Consider the following 18,721-nt stretch of genomic DNA (forward strand, 5'->3'; position numbering starts at 1 on the left):
TTGGTGGTTACTGGCAAAAGTAAGAGTCTGATTTAAAAATGTCTTCTGGGGAAAAAATAAATAAAAATTCAAAACTATTCTCCTACCCTTTATGAAGCGTAGGATTTATGGATATATATATATATATATATATTTTTTTTTTTAACTAAATAACTGACAAAACTTTACATAGCTGTCCCGTGTGATTGACAGGTCCCAATCAAAGGGGAGGAGACTTAATTTTAAAACAAAAACTCAGTCAGTCAGTCAGTCAACACCTGCAAACTGCCAGATGGGGATTCTAAGAGGTAAAGTTGTGAATGGAACAACCATGAGATTTAAAACAAAAACTAAACTATTTTAGAGCCAACCTAGTGATTTTTTTTTTTTGGCCTCACACTAGCAACTAGCTATATTAGCTTTAGTCTTAGCAGGTTAAGCTAAGTCCTCGTCTTGTATGACTTTGATATGACCAAATAAAAGCTAATACCTGACATTTCCTGTAACTTTTTTTAAAGGATACGTTTAGTTTCAGTTAGGTATTATTAATTAGCTAAACCAGCCAAAGAAAAAGCTGATTTAAATGGATGTGACTGTAGCCTAAGCTAGCCTCTTTATTTTAAGATAATGTAACCTTGGTTCCAATACTAGCGCTTAACTCCGTGGTTTATAATTTTAGTAACCCCATATGTATCAGTTTGTATTTAAAAAGTATGTTACATGGTGATTCTGGATGAGACATTTTAATGCCAGCAGAGGGCGCTATTGGGGCACGTTTCCCATGTTTGGCATTTTGCTGTGTTTTTATCAGACCCAAATGTGTTGCCGTCAGCAGGTGAGGAAAACACCCAGCCAGGCAGGATCACCAGACTGCAGATACAGGCAACATGTTTCTTTAATTATGGAAACAGAGCAGGGTAAGGCCACCTCAACCCATCTGTCTTTCACATGCACGTTCAGCCTGCTTTTTGGACTGCCAAATCTGTGAAAGCTCACATTAATGGGAAAAATTATTTTTGGGTGTTTGTTTAATGGAAAACTGAAAATATATTTACTTTATTTCTTTAATGGTAGTGGTAGTGGCTGTTTTTTAACAGTGTGTGCAGGATCTGTGAATGTTGTCCTTGGAATACAAAGAAATATCCTCAACACACCGATGAAGGTGCTTATTTTCTGTTTAAATAAAAGTCCCTTTGGCTGCTCCCTTGTTTTTACTCAGGGTCACCACAGCAAATCCAAGGTGGGTCTGCATATATTGATTTGGCACAAGTTTTACGCCAGATGCCCTTGCAGATGCAACTTCAAATTACATGGAGAAATGTGGCAGGGGTGGGGTAAACAAAGCGCATGAACCACTTGGCCTTCTCTTTATGTTAATGAAATGGTGCATGTGAAGGATTTTCTTTCACCAAAACATCAAATTTAGGCTTGCATCTCAGATGTACCTTCTAGCAAATTGTAGCTGAACTTTCAGGTCTTTTAGAAAATTTTCCTCTATACCACTTCATCATGAAGCTGTGTAACTGGCGATGCAAAATGCAAAACTTGCACTGTGCACAATTTCTTCAATCATAGCCACAGCAGCCTGCAACTTCTGGGTTGTCTAGGTGTCTTGGTGGCTTTCCTCACTTCCTCACCTGAGATTTGCTTTGAGTTTGAGTTTAAGGAAGAAAATTTTAGATTTATATATATATATATATATATATGTATATATATATATGTGTGTGTGTGTGTGTATATGAGACAAGGGGCCAAATACTTTTGCAAGCCACTGTATAGGCTTTGGAGGATTACATCAAAACTACTTCATGGATTCTCACCAAATTTGCAATACAGACACATATAAGGGCTTGGAAGACTCCACTGAATTTTGGAGGTGATCTGGATCCGGATTCTGGATCAAGATTTCCCTTTATATAGACTTTGAGGGATTATTTCAAAATTACTTCACAGATTCTCACCAAATTTGCACCACAGATAGATATTAGGGCATGGAAGACTCCACTGCATTTTGGAGGAGACCCGGATCCGGATTGGTGGACGTCAGAAATCTCTGGATGCCCATATTATTACTATTATTATTATTATTATTATTATTATTGGGCAGCAAGGTAGCTTAGTGGTTAGCACTGATGCCTCACAGCAAGAAGCTCCTGGGATCGCTTTCCACCTGATTCTTTCTGTGTGGAGTTTGCATGTTCTCCCCATGTTTGTGTGGGTTTCCAGCGGGTGCTCTGGCTTCCTCCCACTTCCAAAGACATGCAGGTTAGATGGATTGGAAACTTTAAATTGACTGTGAATGTGTTTGTCTGTCTGTATGTGGCCCTGTGATAGACTGGTGTCCTGTCCAGGGTGCCCCGCCTTGTGCTCTATCAGTGCTGGGATAGGCTCCAGTTCCCCTGTGACCCCTAATTGAAATAAGTGAGTATAGAAAATTAATGAATTAATTGTTGTTATTATTGTGCATATTTCTTAGCTTATTGATTTATTTCTATCAATTGTATTTTGTATGTGGCAAATAATAATGCTGCTGAGGATGATAATAATGTGAAGTACAAACACTGTTTCCACAACCTAAATATTTATCCTGCATTATCAATAAATCTCCAAAATAATTCAAGCAAAAAAACATACGACAAATAAACAAACAAACAAGCCCCAAAATAGTTAAACATTACAACACTTAAGATATAACCAACATTTCCAACATTTGCTGTGTTACTGATGCCTTTCTCATTCCTTTGTCAATTGAATCCATTTGGATAAATTAACTACTGATGCAAATTAGCATCATTTTGGGGAGGTGATGATCTAGTGGTTAAGCGCTCGACATCAGACCAGAGGATCCTCGGTTCGAAACCCAGCCAGACCACAAAAACCACTAAGTGTCTTTGGACAAGGTCCTTAATCCCCTAGTTCAGGGTGGCCAAGTTTGGTCCTCGAGAGCCACTTTCCTGACACACTTAGTTGTCTCCCTGCTCCAACACACCTGAATCCAATGAAAGACTCATTAGCAGACTTGTAATGAGCCTTTCATTGGATTCAGGTGTGTTGGAGCAGGGAGACAACTAAGAGTGTCAGGAAGGTGGCTCTCGAGGACTGAACTTGGCCACCCCTGCCCTAGTTGCTCCCGATGTGCAGGGAGCACTTTGCATGGCAGCACCCTGACATCGGTGTGTGCATGTGAAGCATAATTGTAAAGTGCATTGAGCTTCTGATGTAGGTGGAAAAACGCTGTATAAATGCAATCCATTTAACTGTTTTTCTTTGTGATATGATTGAAATTTGTATTATGAATAATGGTTCACTCTAAAATGTTGAATGAATGCAGCCATTACTTCCTTTTTAGTTGTGTTTTGTGTGTGGTTTGTGCGTGTTAGCTTATTTTCACACTACTCACTGCTGCAAAAGCAGTTTTAATGATATATTTTTAATTTTCTGTTCAAGTGGATATCACGTGTGGCTCGGCACACCAGCTGGACGAAACACTGCATCTAGAGCAAAGGTAGTTGAATGTGTGTTTATGAATGTGCAGACCTGTACACGCACACACACGGCGCCCTGTGCTCTGTGTCAGGCCGTCAGCTTCTTCCCCTCCCCCTCAACATCTCACTCCCCTTTTTTGTCCCCCTCGCCATCTCCTTTTCCCTCCTGCTCGCTCTCCCCTGACTGTTAGCACTATTTCAAGCCTCTGCCTAGGGGAGAGAGAGAGAGAGAGGTGGAGACACACAGATGCGCAGTTAGAGTGAGAGGGAGGGGAGGGGAAAGCAGAGAGGATTTAGAGTTCAAGTGCACGTGCAGAAAATAGGCTGAATAGGGGAGAGATGAAGCAGAAAGGAAATCAGGAAAAGGAACAGCAGCAGAGACAAAGCGTACAGTCGCGGGCTTTCTTTCTTTCTGTCTTTCTCTTTTTCTTCTGTCAGAAAGACACGGTCATAGCCTTTGAAGGAAGTAGTGAAATCTGAAAGCAGAAAATCAAAAACCATGCACGTAAAAGAAAAATATATCTTTCTACCCCCTCCTCTTTCTTCCCCACCAACACACACTCCTCCTCTATCCCTCCCTCTTGGATATTTCCCTGTGAACCCCCACTCTCTCTCTCTCTCTTGTCTTTCTCTCTCCCTCGCTTTCTCGATGGCTCTGCTTTCTCTCTCTCCCTCGCTTTCTCGATGGCTCTGCTTTCTCTCTCTCCCTCGCTTTCTCGATGGCTCTGCTTTCTCTCTCCCCTCCCACCTCTTCACACACACCCCGGGCTCCTTCCCCTCACGCGCGCTTACTATCCACTTTCACTGGCAACCACAACGAGCTTCGTTTTTTTTTCCTTTCTTTTTTTTATTGCTGCCATTCTTTGCTTTTTGTTATGACTTCATACATGGACGTATATTAGAGAAGCTTCACACCTACAATGCGTGGCGCCCCTGAAAAATGCAGGCCGTGGATTGTCCCTGCAATAGACTGCATGCCACAAACCACTTGTCCTTTCCTCTAAACAGATTTTCTCTTCTTCTGCAGTATTTTTATTTTTTATTTATTTATTTATTTTTTTGGAGTTTAGAACTCGGCCTGTGTTTTATCTTTTTTTTTTTTTTTTTTTCCCCATTCATTGAAGAAAAGCAAAAGTATCGGGTGAGAGAGCGAAAGAGTGAGGGGAAAAAAATGGAGAGCGTGGTCTGCAGGAGCGTGAGAGAAAGCAAGAAAGACAGAGACACTTCTCTTTCATCTGTGAGTATGTACATGTCATTTTTCTTCAATACGTTCATCTTCTTTTGCTTTTTTTTTGTTGTTGTTGCAGACATTCTCACGTGCCTTAGCTTAAAAATTTCAGCTCTTTTTTCATCTTGTTTGGAAAAAAGTGTGTTCCCTAGGTTACTAATCCCTCCATCCTGTTCATCTATCCCATCTCGCGCTCCACCTCACTCCTCTCTTTCCTTCGGCTTGTATTTATGCTTCTGCTGTTCTCTTTGCCTCTCCTGGAGGGATTAACTCTGCTCACATTTAGACGAAGGTGTTGGAAAGGGATCACTGAGCGCACCCACTTCTTGGGGCCCTAACATGGGGGGCTCGGACACGAAAAAAGGCAGGCTGTGTGTACCGTGTGTGTGTCTCACTGTATTAGTCTGTACGTGTGTTTGCATGCCTGTATGTGCATGTGTGCTCGTTTGTGATAGTGTTAAGGGAGCTCTCTTTATGCATGCGCAGATTTCTACAATCATATTTCATTTTTTTGTATGCAGTGTCCAGTTTTGTAACTTCCGAAAAATCTACTCCAATACATATCCACTGCTGCGTTAAAATTAGGCAATATTCAAAACAAAAACACTAAGTATTCCAGGATTTCATTTATTTCGCTTCTCCCATGCTTCTTCTCCCCATTTTTCTGTAAAATAAAATTACAGCCAAAGATGTAGTTTGCGCTGGAAAAAAGAGAGAAAGAAAGAATTTTGTACTGGAATCAGCTTCTGTAATTATTTTTGTTCATCTCAAATATGCTCAATCAGTCATGATTCATTTAGTTTGATGTTGTAAATACTGACAGTTCTATCCATTTTCTAAACCTTCCTATTCCAGTTAAGGTGTCATGGTGGTGGTGGGGAGTGCTGGAGCCTATCCCAGCAATCATTGGGCAAGAGGTGAGGTTCAGTCTGGACAAGCCGCCAGTCTATCGCAGGGCCGAGAGATATATAGACAGACAAATACATTCACACACTCACTCACACCTACCTGTAGTCACCAGTTCATCTTACCTACATTTTTGGAGGTGGGAGGAAGCTGGAGCATCCGGAGGAAACCCATGGAAACACAGGGACAACATGCAAACTCCACACAGAACAGACCAGCTAGGAAGTGAACCTGGGACTTTCTTGCTGGGAGGCAAAAGTGCCAATGTTGCATGCAGGTGGTGCAAAGATCTTGACATTGGTTGATGCATTTTCTTTTTTTTTTCTTTTTTTTTTTTTGACTGTGCTGAAAGTACTTTGTGCATAAAGCTGAGCAGCACTGAGCAGGCAGAGACATATAATATTACACAAGTCTGCTGTCTTCCATTTGCAGTCAGTGCTCTGTAACCTCCAGCAAATATGTAGGAGTCCACCTTTTTCTCTTGCAGTAGCAGTCTCGGATAACTCCTGCCTTCTCTTTCTCTTTTTCCACTCCTGTGTTCAGTTTTGTGTGTGTGTGTTCATGTAAATAGTCTGCTGTTATCACATTTCCTCCATCACCGTTATCTTGATCCAATATTGTTCACTCATATTGTTCTGAGTGATTTGCATTTTTTTCTCTCTTTTTTTTTTTGCAGTATATGTTCCTTGTTTGTGCAACAGTACGTGCTACTGAAGCCCTGAAACACACTTTGCTTTGTTTTGCTAGTTTTGTGTGTATGTGTGAGAGTGAAGCAAGCTTTCACAAAGAAATGGTTGTTGAAAGGTTTGGATTAAAAAAATGTTGCAGTCCTGCCACTATGGTTCCAGGCACTTCAAACAAATAAACAAACAATGAAACAGTGCTCATCATTCAGGTTTTCTAATAAAGCTCGGGAGTTAAATTAAATTAATTTACATAGACTTATTTAATTCAAGCAGATTGATAGATAGCATCACTACGTTCTGTGATGACCTCATTTTTCTCATAGCATGCCAGCCTTGACCTTTCAGTGACCTCCATTGTAGCTCTCCTGGAAAAGGTACAAAAACCCTTTGATGGAATAGTGTTGTACTAAACGTCTGGGATTTTCAGTTAAAACACACAGGAGGTTTTGGTGAGCTAAATCCCCCCTCCTTTCAGACCTTACTTTGACCCTTGTTTGTTTTCAAATGTGGCTTTTGTATTACCACACCCACCTAGCACCTTTGATTCTCCTCCTGAGGGGATTTAATGGTAATGCCAGTGCAGTGAGACCCCCAGGTTATGAAATATTACTCAGGCAGCCCTGGTGTTATGTAATCTTACATAACTGAGTCTGCAGCTCAGCCAGCTCCTGATCAGGGGATCTGGAGGAAAACCTACAATATATATTTGCCTGCCTATGCTATGAACTCATTAACAAGGTCAACACACTGCTGAGTACCTGGGTCTGACTCAGGAGGAGACCCCAGTCACATAAAGATACTGTAGGATCCTCACATAGGGACTGCAGTGCTCCATGCATTATACCATGGTGAAAATAATCTCACCTACAGCATAAACAGTTTTCTGGAAATTAATTAATTCTTTAATAATATGTAAAATAAAAAAACAAACACAAAAAACAAAAACAGAACTGCAATTAGAATGAATTCATGTGCTAATCTAGTAATTGATACTCTGCCCAGAACTTGCACATACCCAACAAAATTCTTTCCTTTCAGAAAGTATTTTGGAAATACTCAAGGTACAACAAAACAGTGCCATTCCCATGGTTCTCTATCAGCCCCATACTGTGAATCTCATGTGTTGCTCATTCATAATTGATGACATTCAAACCACAGCACACATTAATGGATTGAATAGACCTCGGGAAGTCCCATGCAAACTGCTGCTGTGTGTAGTAGGTTATGGTGTCTGCTGCTGAATTTATGATTTTGCAATGCAATACCTGCAAGAATAATAAATATAGTTAGTGGAGGATTTAGATGTTCTTGTAGTATTTGATGCATATCATGTGATTCAAATTATTGTGATATCAGTAACAATTCTAATATATACATACAATGTATTTACATCCTGATATTTCATACAACAAACATTTCATATATGTTGAACAAAAAAATAATTCAATAGCCAACTTGTTGATTTTTGTACCTTTTCCTAAATTACTAAAGAAATCTTAACAGATCTTAAAAATGTTTAATTATTTCATGATGTAATTTGCTGAAAATCAGTGAACAAAAATAAATGGTCTTCCAGCCACTTCCACAGATAAACAAAACCATTTGTATGAGCCTTATACAGTTGTATGCAAAAGTTTGGGCACCCCTGATAATTTTCATGAATTTCCTTTTTATAAATCATTAGTTGTCTGGATCAGAAATTTCAGTTAAATATACCATATAGCAGATGAACACACTGATATTTGAGAAGTGAAATTAAGTTTCTAGTATTGACAGAAAGTGTGCAAAAATTAAACAAATTTAGGCAGGTGCATAAATTTGGGCAACCTTGTCATTTTCTGTTGATTTGAATACATTTAGCACTATTGGAACACAAAATTGGTTTGGTAAACTCATTGACCCTTGACCTCCTTACACAGGTGAATCCAGTCATGAGAAAGGGTATTTAAGGTGGCCATTTACAAATGTTTCTCCTCTTTTCATCTCTTCTAATGAGTGGCAACATGGGAGCCTCTAAACAACTCTCAAATGGTCTGAAAACAAAGATTGTTCAACATCACGGTTTAGGGGAAGGATACAAAAAGCTTTCTCAGAGATTTCAGCTGTCAGTGTCCACTGTGACAAACATAGTGAGGAAATGGAAGAGCACAGTACTACAACCCCTGGCAAAAATTATGGAATCACCGGCCTCGGAGGATGTTCATTCAGTTGTTTAATTTTGTTGAAAAAAGCAGATCACAGACATGACACAAAACTAAAGTAATTTCAAATGGCAACTTTCTGGCTTTAAGAAACACTATAAGAAATCAGGAAAAAAAAAATTGTGGCAGTCAGTAACGGTTACTTTTTTAGACCAAGCAGAGGGAAAAAAAAATATGGAATCACTCAATTGTGAGATGTGAGATTTTCACAGCATTCCTGTTCATTAAAAGGCTAATAATATTTTTACTTAATGAAAGAAACACTTGAACTAAGTTTTACAAACTTCATTTAAAAACTATAGGTTTACTTTCTGATACATTACAAAACAAAGACAGCTGCTGATTTACACTCAAAAATCATATCATTAAAAAAAACCCTGAATCCAACCTCAGTTTCTTACAAACTGCAGACCACTTTTAATAAATTATGTTGTTTTTTTTCACCAAAAACTATTTTTTATACTTTTGAATGAATGAATGAATTTTATACTTTAAAGTCACACATTTTTCATCATCTTTAAAAGGTTGCAGACATAGCAGTGTCTGCAAATTTTGCAAAGTACTGTATCTGAACTGTTTCACAAATTGAAAGTCATATCATTCAATAAGAAGGTCAAATTACTGAAACTAAAAAGGGGGGGCTGGATTTAAGAAACAAAAGTTAAACCGTATAGACATGAAGTCATACACATTTGTTAAGGTTTTATAGGAGGCTGCTTTTGATTGTTATGCTGTTTTTTTTTTTTTTTTTTAAGTGTAATGATATTGCATATAAGATATGCTTTTCTGTTCTTTCAGATTAACCCAGAGATAACCAGCACATCTTTACTGAAGAAATGATAATTTATAGGGTAAGACTTACTGGTCTCTACATTTGATTTAATTCAAAATGTTTTTAAAATTAGGACCAGAACAGTTTCTTGTGGATTCTCCTCAAAGGTCCAGTGTTTCTGTTGCTTTGTGTAACTGTTTGAACTCTTGGTCAGCCATTTTAGTCTGCGTTTGCAGTCGAACCATCAGAATAATTGAATTACTCTTCCCTGACTCATTCTGTTGTGATTAGTCTCACAGATATGTGCTAACTATGGACTAAAAGAAGCAAGCAGACAAGTTTTTATGTTTTGAACATGCCTATTTGAGCCATTGTTGGCTGTGACTTATCTTTGTGAGCAACAAGTGAAAGGGTCATCTGTTGGTCATGTCCCAATTATCAGATGTTGACAAGTGGGAGAGTGGGCCATAGAGAGTCGCTTGTGGTCTCGTCTTTAAGCTAGATTTGGAGATGCCTCACATTACATTTTTGTCTTTGTGTTGATATCACCCTCATGCCCTTGGTCCAACAGGAGCAGAATAAGAGCCACATTCTATCTCTGACACAATAGAGCCCTTCTTGCCCGGATATTTTTACCATGAGTTTTTGCTTCATGCACAGCCACTCTCCAGGTTGTACAGACCAACAAGCTGTCATCAGTTCAGCTGTACAATTTACAGTATATTCTAATTTCTGTTTGTGTTTGCTTATTGACTGATAGCAGTTTGCTTTCTTCAACAGGACCTTATTTAAATCCCCGTCTAGTTAGTTAGTGAATTAGCTTTATTAATCCCTTGAGAAAAATTGTCATATCAGACAGACACCTTTAAAATAGGTATCTCAGTAGAGCAGCTAAGAAAAATAAGCACAGAATACTGATTGGATAAAGTGGTTATTGACTGATAATTTGATTATAAATAAACAAGGTACATAACATGTTGTAAAATTATAATGCCAAAAAAGTGAAGTGATTAATAGTGACAATAATTAATAGAAAGATAAATTCTAGCTAAAAACAGATGTATTGATTTGTTCACATAGCCCTGATATGCAAAGACACAGCCCTTCCCAAACACCTGCTGACATTGGTATTATTTTTTTGGTGGAGAATCCTTGGGAATGAGTTTGTGTCATATAAATGGTAACTTAGGGACATTTAGTTGAGGACTATCATTTGCGTAATGAACTTTCAGCTACAACGTTTTGGTCACGTGGGCATAATCTAGCACTGGAAAAGGCCAAAGGGGTGCCCACATTTCACTTGTTAGCAGCATATGGATGGCTGCCGTCAGGAAGTGGGGATGAACTGATGCAAGGATGAGTAATTGCTATCCAGGACCCGGGAAGGTTGTGTAGTGTGGTGGATGCGGTGATGTCTAGCATTGGTGCATGTTCCCAGACCTTCCCTCATCTGCTTAGCAAAAGAAGATAAATTATACAGTCTCACTGCACCTGAACGGAATGATGTCCTACATCATTCCTTGGCATACCAGGTTTGAACAAACTGGCTGCTGAACATGTTCTTTAACTTGGGTAGCATATTGTATAGGGGATGAGAGGTGTTGCCCAGGATTTCCAGCAGCATTTTGACAACATTGTTTACTTCACCACTCCTATCCAGTGTGTCTGGCCTGGATGCATTGACAAACTGTCTTCTTTCTGAGTGCATACAACCTGATGGCATGCTTTGCTGAGATGCCTTCTCCACCAGCAAATCTCAGCACAGAAGATGGTGCTTGAGGTAACAGAATACTAAAATATGTGGAGCATCTTGTTGCATACAGTGAAGACCTGAACCTTCTCAGAAAGTAAGTCCAGTTCAGGTTCTTCTTGTAGATGGACTCTGTTGGTGAACAATTCCAGCTTTTTGTCCAGTTGAATACTCAGATATTTACTGGACTGGATGATCTCCATGTTACTTCCATCAAGAGGTAGGACCTTCTGCTTCCTAAAATCCACCAAAATATCTTTAGTCTTGACCATGTCTTCACTTCATAAAGCAGTCGACCAGATCCGTCTACTGATCCTCCTGACAATACTTCATACACCCCACGATAACAGTGTAACTTGAGAATGTGTGGATTCAGATTTTAATTTGAAGTCTGATATGTACCTACATCTATCTATGTCTTTTGACATCTAACCTGATTGTGTAAATATCACTTATATACATGCTGTCCATTTTCTTGAGCCGCTTAGGTGGATAGGGAGCGCTCCCATGGGATAAAAAATGCTTTTCAACCTACCATCCTTGGTTCTCAAGACCAGGCACCTAAGTGGCTCTACTCTTCTTTTTTTTAGATATTTAGATATACTTTAGTATACACTAGTAGAGTTCTACCTTAGAATTGGAATGTATAATAGAAGATATACCTTACTGAATATTCATGTAGATGGTGAACAGGAAGGTAGATAGCATAATCCCCTGGGTTGCTCCAGTATTACTCGTTAGAGGTGCAGACACATTGTTCTGTGGCCGCTCAGGTAATCCTCATTCCCTGCAGCCATGGGTATATACACCTGCATGTCCTCATGTTCATTCTGCAATGGTGTAGGCTGGATAGTTTTGAAGGCACTCAAGAAGTTGAAGAAAATTATCTGCTTGATGTCCAGGGAGGAGTATGCCTGTAGACCCTCTGCATCATCTTTATTATTGTCATCCACACACTTGTGGCTGATGAGAGTGGGTGTCTAATGGTCATTTCACCGGTGGTTGAAGGTGTGCTAAGACCATTTTCTCCAAGACCATTGTATTGCGAGTTTAGTGCTGTAGACCGGTCATCATTCACAACTGCAGGACACCACTTTCTTATGTACTGGCTTCAGACATAGAGTTTTCAATAGCAAAGGAAGTGTAAGATTAAGTTAGAAAGGAGTTACTCCACATGCACAGTTAGCACTCACCGTCTGCAACCGGAGGCTGATTCCCTCCAGTCAAACAGCCTTGTGCTGTGTGTGTCCGTCTCTCCAACTCAGTGTTCACCTGTCTAGGTTCTGTTGATGTAAACAAACAGAATCAAAGTACATTTGTGGACAATCAGTGTGACACATTTGAAATCCATTTTTTTTTTCCTGGGTAAGTAAGTCCCTTCGGCTGCTCCGAGGTGGATCTGCATGTTGATTTGGCACAGGTTTTATGCCGGATGCCCTTCCTGATGCGACTCCACATTACATGGAGAAATGTGGCAGGGGTGGGGTTTGAACCGGGAACCTTCTGCGCTGAAACCAAACGCTCTGACCACTTGGCCAGTCTTTTTTTATTTTTTATTTAATTTTAAGTGGTCCATTCAGATGACTATGCACAAATGTGTTTTTATATATCCTTCACCTGGTCAGGAAATACAGAGTCAGTTTTGTTGTTCGGTTTCATTCTCAGCACTGTCTAAAATGAGAAATACTAATACTGCCTTTATAAAGTATAGCATCGGTAGCAGTGTACTTTTCCATTTTTGTATCCTCGTGTTTGACGGTGAAGCCATTGTAAACTATGCAGTCTCATACTGGCTGGGGGTATGATACGGGTTAATGTCTGAGGACTGGAGGAATGTGTGCGGGTCGACGGGGAGAATTCCTCAGTCTTGTGTGACTAGGTCACACTGACAAGAGTCTGCGGCTTAATTTTAGCATGCGCACTGCTGTTGCACACCTCTGTCTGCCCTCATTACCCTTCTGTTTTTTTCCTAACTTTGCCTGCATATGTTAATTTTTTTCCTTTCTTCCTGTCACTTTCTGTCAGTTTGTCTTTTGCTCTTCCTTCTTGCTCTTTCTTTTGTCACTCCGTCACATCTCTTTTACTTAATCTATTTGTCTGCCTTTCGGTCACATGTCATTATTCTGTCATGGTTGTCTGGTTTATCCATGTTCCAACTCTTCAACCCCTCCCCCCACAACGTGCACTTGGCTTTATGGTGCTGCAGCTGTTGAAAGACGAGTAAGATAAAATAGCTATAGACATACACTGTCTATGTATACTTATGAATAGAGCACTGGTATGCATGTTGTTAATCATTTCAGTATGAATAATGTGCCTGGTGCTGCTGATCACGTATGATTTATGTAGCGGGTTCCCACACATAGGCCAAGGCCCTGCACACCAGCTATCTGTATACTTGGACAAGTAGATTCTGGAGCCTCACCTCTTCATTTGCTGACAGTGGGGGTGACAGACAAACCCCCAGGTACAGGAGTGTTTTCACTTATGGCTGATAGCGATTTGACACAGTCTGAAGCTCCCTGAATAGAAGCACATTTCAGACTTACAGTCTTGCACTTCTTGCAGAAGAAAATCATCAGTCACAGCTGGAAGTCTTCATTCTATTGTTCTTACATTCTCTACATGCACTGACGTGCAAACATTATTTGAAGTAAAGCAAGTTTTCATGATTTCATTTTACCTGGAGATATGTTCATGATATTACCCTTTAGATTATAATAAAGGTGACCAAAAAAAAAATCAACTGAATTTCTGGAAAATGCAAATAAAAATGACTAGCACTGCAATTAACAATTATTTTTATAATTGATCAGATTGTTTTCTGATGAGTTGTTTATCATGTGGTTAATATATCAGTAAAACATAGTGATGAATTCCACCAATAATGTTTAAACTTGCATTTTGTTTATTATTATTATTATTCATTTTTTTTGCCATTAAAAAGTATTTATTTTACAAATTCCTAAAAATAAAAAAAAAATCCCAACATATAAAGGACATAAAATGCCAAACATTAAAAAGTCGTGGAAGGACATTTTACACAGTTAGTCATTAATCGAATGGTTGTTTGGTCCATAAAATGATAGATAGCTCTCTGTAGATCAGCATTTCTCAAAGCACAAAATGACATCCTCAAATGTCTTGTTTTGTCCACAACCCAAATGTATTCAGTTTTCTGTTCGAGTCATGAAACCATAAAATATTCACATTTTAAGAACCTGAAATCAGAGGATTTGAAAATAAGAAAAAAAAAATTGAAACAAATCATCACTTATCAAAATAGTTGGCAATTAATTTAATAACTGATTAATCATTGCATTTCCAAACTTCTAACTTTTGGAAGCAAACTCATAGTGAAATAATGAATTAGCACAATGGCTTAAAAGTAAGGACCTATAAGCATTTTCATATTCATTGAAAAATGTCAATCTTTGACTTTTTTTTAGCTCCTCAAATATCAGGATATGCTCATATTCCCCAAGTTAAATGCCTTTTTCTTTGCTGAAGTAATGTGACTCTGGTGATTTTTTTTTTTTTTTTTGGATTTCTATAGATCAAATTTATTATATACATACATACATACATGTGTGTTTCTTCCAATTAAGTTGTAATAACAATAATCAATGGATAATTAAATATTTTAGTTTTTAAGTACTCTGCCACTTAGCTGGTGCTACAGCATGCATGTACTGTACGTCTGTGCATCTTTTCATGTAGCCTGTCGCCAAACACTTTAAACTCAGTCAGTGAAGGGAGGCGAGACGTGAGTAATAGCACTGACTGATGATGTCACAGACAGGATTGTACAGCTTCTACTGCACCCTTGACCCAGCTTTAGGATGACGGCGGCCATGCGCAAGCACTCGTGGGTAACACACGCCAAAGCACATTAGAGGCACAGACGCCAAGAGGCGCAGAGATGGAACCCAGAACACAGCTGGGGGGGGCAAGAGAGATCCAGAGGCTATTGGGGGTTGTTGATTAAAAAGGAGAGAGGGAGGAAGAAACAATGAGACGTCGCATCATTTGCATCCCTTGGCTTTCTTTATTAGACTGTCTGGTTGGTATTGTTCTACATCACTGCCTCAGGTATCTCTGTCTGTCAGTCAGTCAGTCTGTCTCAGTTTAGCATCCTGTGCAGATTTTGCTTCCTCTGTCATTTAAAGTTAACATGCAAAAAGGATTCTTACATAAATGGAAGCAAAACTAATGTGGCCACTGCCACCACATCTCTGCAGCAAGCACGCACAAACACAAAAATGCATTTCTTTTCACACTAATAAATCAGCAGCATCTGTTTCCTCTGCATTCTTATTTATGTTGTTTGGATTAATGGTGAGTGCCACTCAGCTGTACTCACTGAGTGAAACTGCTTAAAGTGAAATGAAGGACTTTAATATGGCTGAAGCACTAATGACATACCAGCTACACACATTAATTGTGCACATTGGTCTGATAAATTGACTCAGAAGGCATCTTTAGAGCAGCTGCTATGGGTCCTTTCGGTGCTGCAGAAATTTGTGGTTGCAGAAATGTTTGTGCAGCAGGTAGGGAGGGGAATCAAGAACTGCATCCACTTGACATTTGGTTCCAAATTTTCAAGCCATTGGAATTTCAGAGGCTGTCAGTTACCCTTATCAATGCCTGTCTGTTTTCCTGACAGTTCCACATTGTCAAAGCTCATGTTAGACGTCATGTCTGATGCAACGCATTGAGCAGCAAGGAAGACATCTGTAATGATCCTGAAACCCAGAGTAGACCCACATTTTCCAACAGAAAAATAAATTGATCCTGCGTGGATAAGAGAAGTGGTAAAGAACTGGGCACCTAAGCAAAACTGATCGTGGCAATGATATTGATAAAATCTTATCAAATCCCCTCCTTATTAGCAGACTGGCATACCGAAACAAAAGTAGATTTCTATTCACTGATGAGATGTTTAGTACAATTGTAGCAATTCCTGAGAACATTTATGATGAAGAATTGTCAAAATATCAAAGCTAAATTTGCATCAAGGTTGACCGTTTCCATCAGATGCCCCTTACTTTTTTTTTTAACTCTGTATGTAGGTCATTACATTAACCTCATTTTAAACCATACTTTCCACCAGATAATTAAAACACAGATGACTATCCTAAAAAATATACAACCCCAATTCCAATGAAGTTGGGACATTATGTGAAATGTAAATAAACACAGAATGCAATGATTTGCAAATCCTCTTCAACCTATATTCAGTTGAATACACCACAAAGACAAGAAATTTAATGTTCAAACTCATAAACTTTGTTGTTTTTGTGCAAATATTTGCTCATTTTGAAATGGATGCCTGTAACACGTTTCAAAAAAGCTGGGACAGTGGTATGTTTACCACTGTTGTATTAAAAATAACATATTTCCTGTTTGCTGGAAATGAATGTGCCCAATAAGCCTCTCTCATACATCAAATCAAATCTATTCAGATCATAGTTTACAAGGTGATGTTATGGGAGCTCTGTTGCTGTAGGTAGCCTCTTCATTTAAGTATCACATACAGGGTACAGCATTTTCTCTGAGGCGCTATAGATAGCTCCACTCTAAAGCGAACCGAGGTATTTATCATTGAAATCTATCTCGAGAGCTGAGGAACCTTGAACTGGAAGTGGAGAGTAGCGTTTGCAGGCTCTCAGCACCCGTGTGTTTGTTTTCGCCGCAATCACTTCAGTCTCATTCAGTTTCGACTCCCAAGTGGCTCTCAGCCAAGAGATGAGCAGTTAAACAAAGCTGAACAATCCTGTTTGCAGTTTTATGGTGATGCTCCACTTTAATACTCCTAGTAATAATAATAAAAAAAATAGTTATTGATGGTAATCGCTGCTTTGTGATTATTCTTTTTCCATAATCAGACCTTATGCATGAAGGTAAAATGAGTGAGAGGACGTTTTTTTTATTATTGTAATAGATGTATTGCTCAGCTCTCAGTCAAATCTTTAGGGACTCATATTTTCTCTATCACAGCCTCGATGAATATAAAGCCGATAGGTCTATCATGTTTCGTGTGTATCATGTTTTGGACCTAATGTGCTGTTGGGGAAAGAGTAAAGATTTACTCAGACATCAGTAATCTGATGTCTAAAATCCAGCCCCAACATGCTCAGATCACAGTCAAAACTAAAGTGTGTAACGGTACAACAACGGAAAAAGTGAAAGCGAAAAATCACAATTTCTTGCTGAATTGTTTGGTAGCTGTGTACTGTTTAAAAAAAAAAAAAAAAAAAAAAATGGAGGTACACATCATTGACTATTCAATGTATTGTCATGTTTAGGTGTTTGTTTTAATGTGATTACACAAAGTGCCATTTAAAAACTTCAGCCAGAATGTTCAGGATGTGGAAACTAGATCCTCAAGCCAACTGCTATACAATTCACGTGATATTATTTCATCTTGTGTGTGTGTCTTTTGTTTTATACAGTGCATCCGAAAAGTATTCAGCGCTTCACTTCTGCCACATTTTATGTTTCAGCCTTATTCCAGAATCAATGAATTCATTTTTTTCCTCAAAATTCAACACATAATACCCCATAATGACAATCTCAAAGTTTTTGTTTTTTTTGATTTTCAAATTTATTAAAATAAAATAAAAAATTTAAGAAATCACATGTACGTAAGTATTCACAGCTTTTGCCATGAATGGTAAATGGACTGCATTTATATAGCGCTTTTCCATCTGCATCAGACACTCAATGCGCTTTACACTAATGACTCATATTCACCCCGATGTCAGGGTCCTGCCACATAAGGTGCTCACTACACACCGGGAGCACCTAGGGGATAAAGGACCTTGACCAAGGGCCCTTAGTGATTTTCCGGTCAGGCTGGGTTTTGAACCAAGGATCCTCTGGTCTCAAGCCCAACAGCTTAACCACTAGACCATCACCTCCCCTGTTTCTGCAGCTTAATTGGAGTCCACCTGGGGTAAATTCAGTTGATTGGACATGATTTGGAAAGGCACACACCTGTATACACATAAGGTCCCACAGTTGACAGTGCATGTCAGAGCACAAACCAAGCATGTAGTCAAATGAATTGTGTGTAGACCTCCGAGACAGGATTGTCTCAAGGCACAAATCTGGGAAGGGTATAGAAATATTTCTGCTGCTTTGAAGGTCCCAGTGAGCACCGTGGCCTCCATAGTCCATAAATGGAAGAAGTTCGGATCCACCAGCACTCTTCCTAGAGCTGACCGCCCGTCTAAACTGAGCAATCGGGAGAGAAGGGCCTTAGTCAGGGAGGTGACCAAGAACCCGATGGTCACTCTGACAGAGCTGCAGCATCCCTCTGTGGAGAAAGGAGAACCTTCCAGAAGGACAACCATCTCTGCAGCAATCCACCAATCAGGCCTGTATGGTAGAGTGGCCAGACGAAAGACACTCCTTAATAAAAGGCACATGGCAGTCCACCTGGAGTTTAGCAAAAGGCACCTGAAGGACTCTCAAAATTTCAAAATTATTTTTGAGATAAAATTTTAGCCCAGAGTCCTTCTTGGTACTTTGAAGATGAGAAGTTGAACACACACAAGTCTGAATTTGTTGACTCCTGGATATATTTTTGCTGCAAATGTCAAGCTTCATACATTTGAGTGAAGGGGGTCAAAGTTCATAGATGTAGTTTGAGTGTGAGCTGTTTTTTTTTTTTCCCCATGAGGTTGGAGAACATCACATGCCTGAGAAA

At 39.2% G+C, this 18,721-nt stretch overlaps 1 long non-coding RNA gene across 6 annotated transcripts in view; it reads left to right on the plus strand.

Moving 5' to 3' along the window:
• Nucleotides 1-523: 523 nt before the first annotated feature.
• The window catches only part of LOC117502186, a 29,744-nt gene continuing 11,546 nt past the window's right edge, over nt 524-18,721 (plus strand). The window contains exons 1-2 of one of the 6 annotated variants that reach the window (XR_004558211.1): nt 524-896; nt 9,284-9,336. This is a non-coding gene — a long non-coding RNA (uncharacterized LOC117502186). Of the gene's footprint in view, nt 897-3,276; nt 3,852-4,579; nt 4,706-6,644; nt 6,734-9,283; nt 9,337-18,721 lie in introns of those variants that run through there. The other 5 variants (XR_004558216.1, XR_004558210.1, XR_004558215.1 and 2 more) reach the window with 5 other exon arrangements.

The sequence above is a fragment of the Thalassophryne amazonica genome, chromosome 20 (assembly GCF_902500255.1).
Source record: "Thalassophryne amazonica chromosome 20, fThaAma1.1, whole genome shotgun sequence".
NCBI lineage: Eukaryota > Metazoa > Chordata > Actinopteri > Batrachoidiformes > Batrachoididae > Thalassophryne > Thalassophryne amazonica.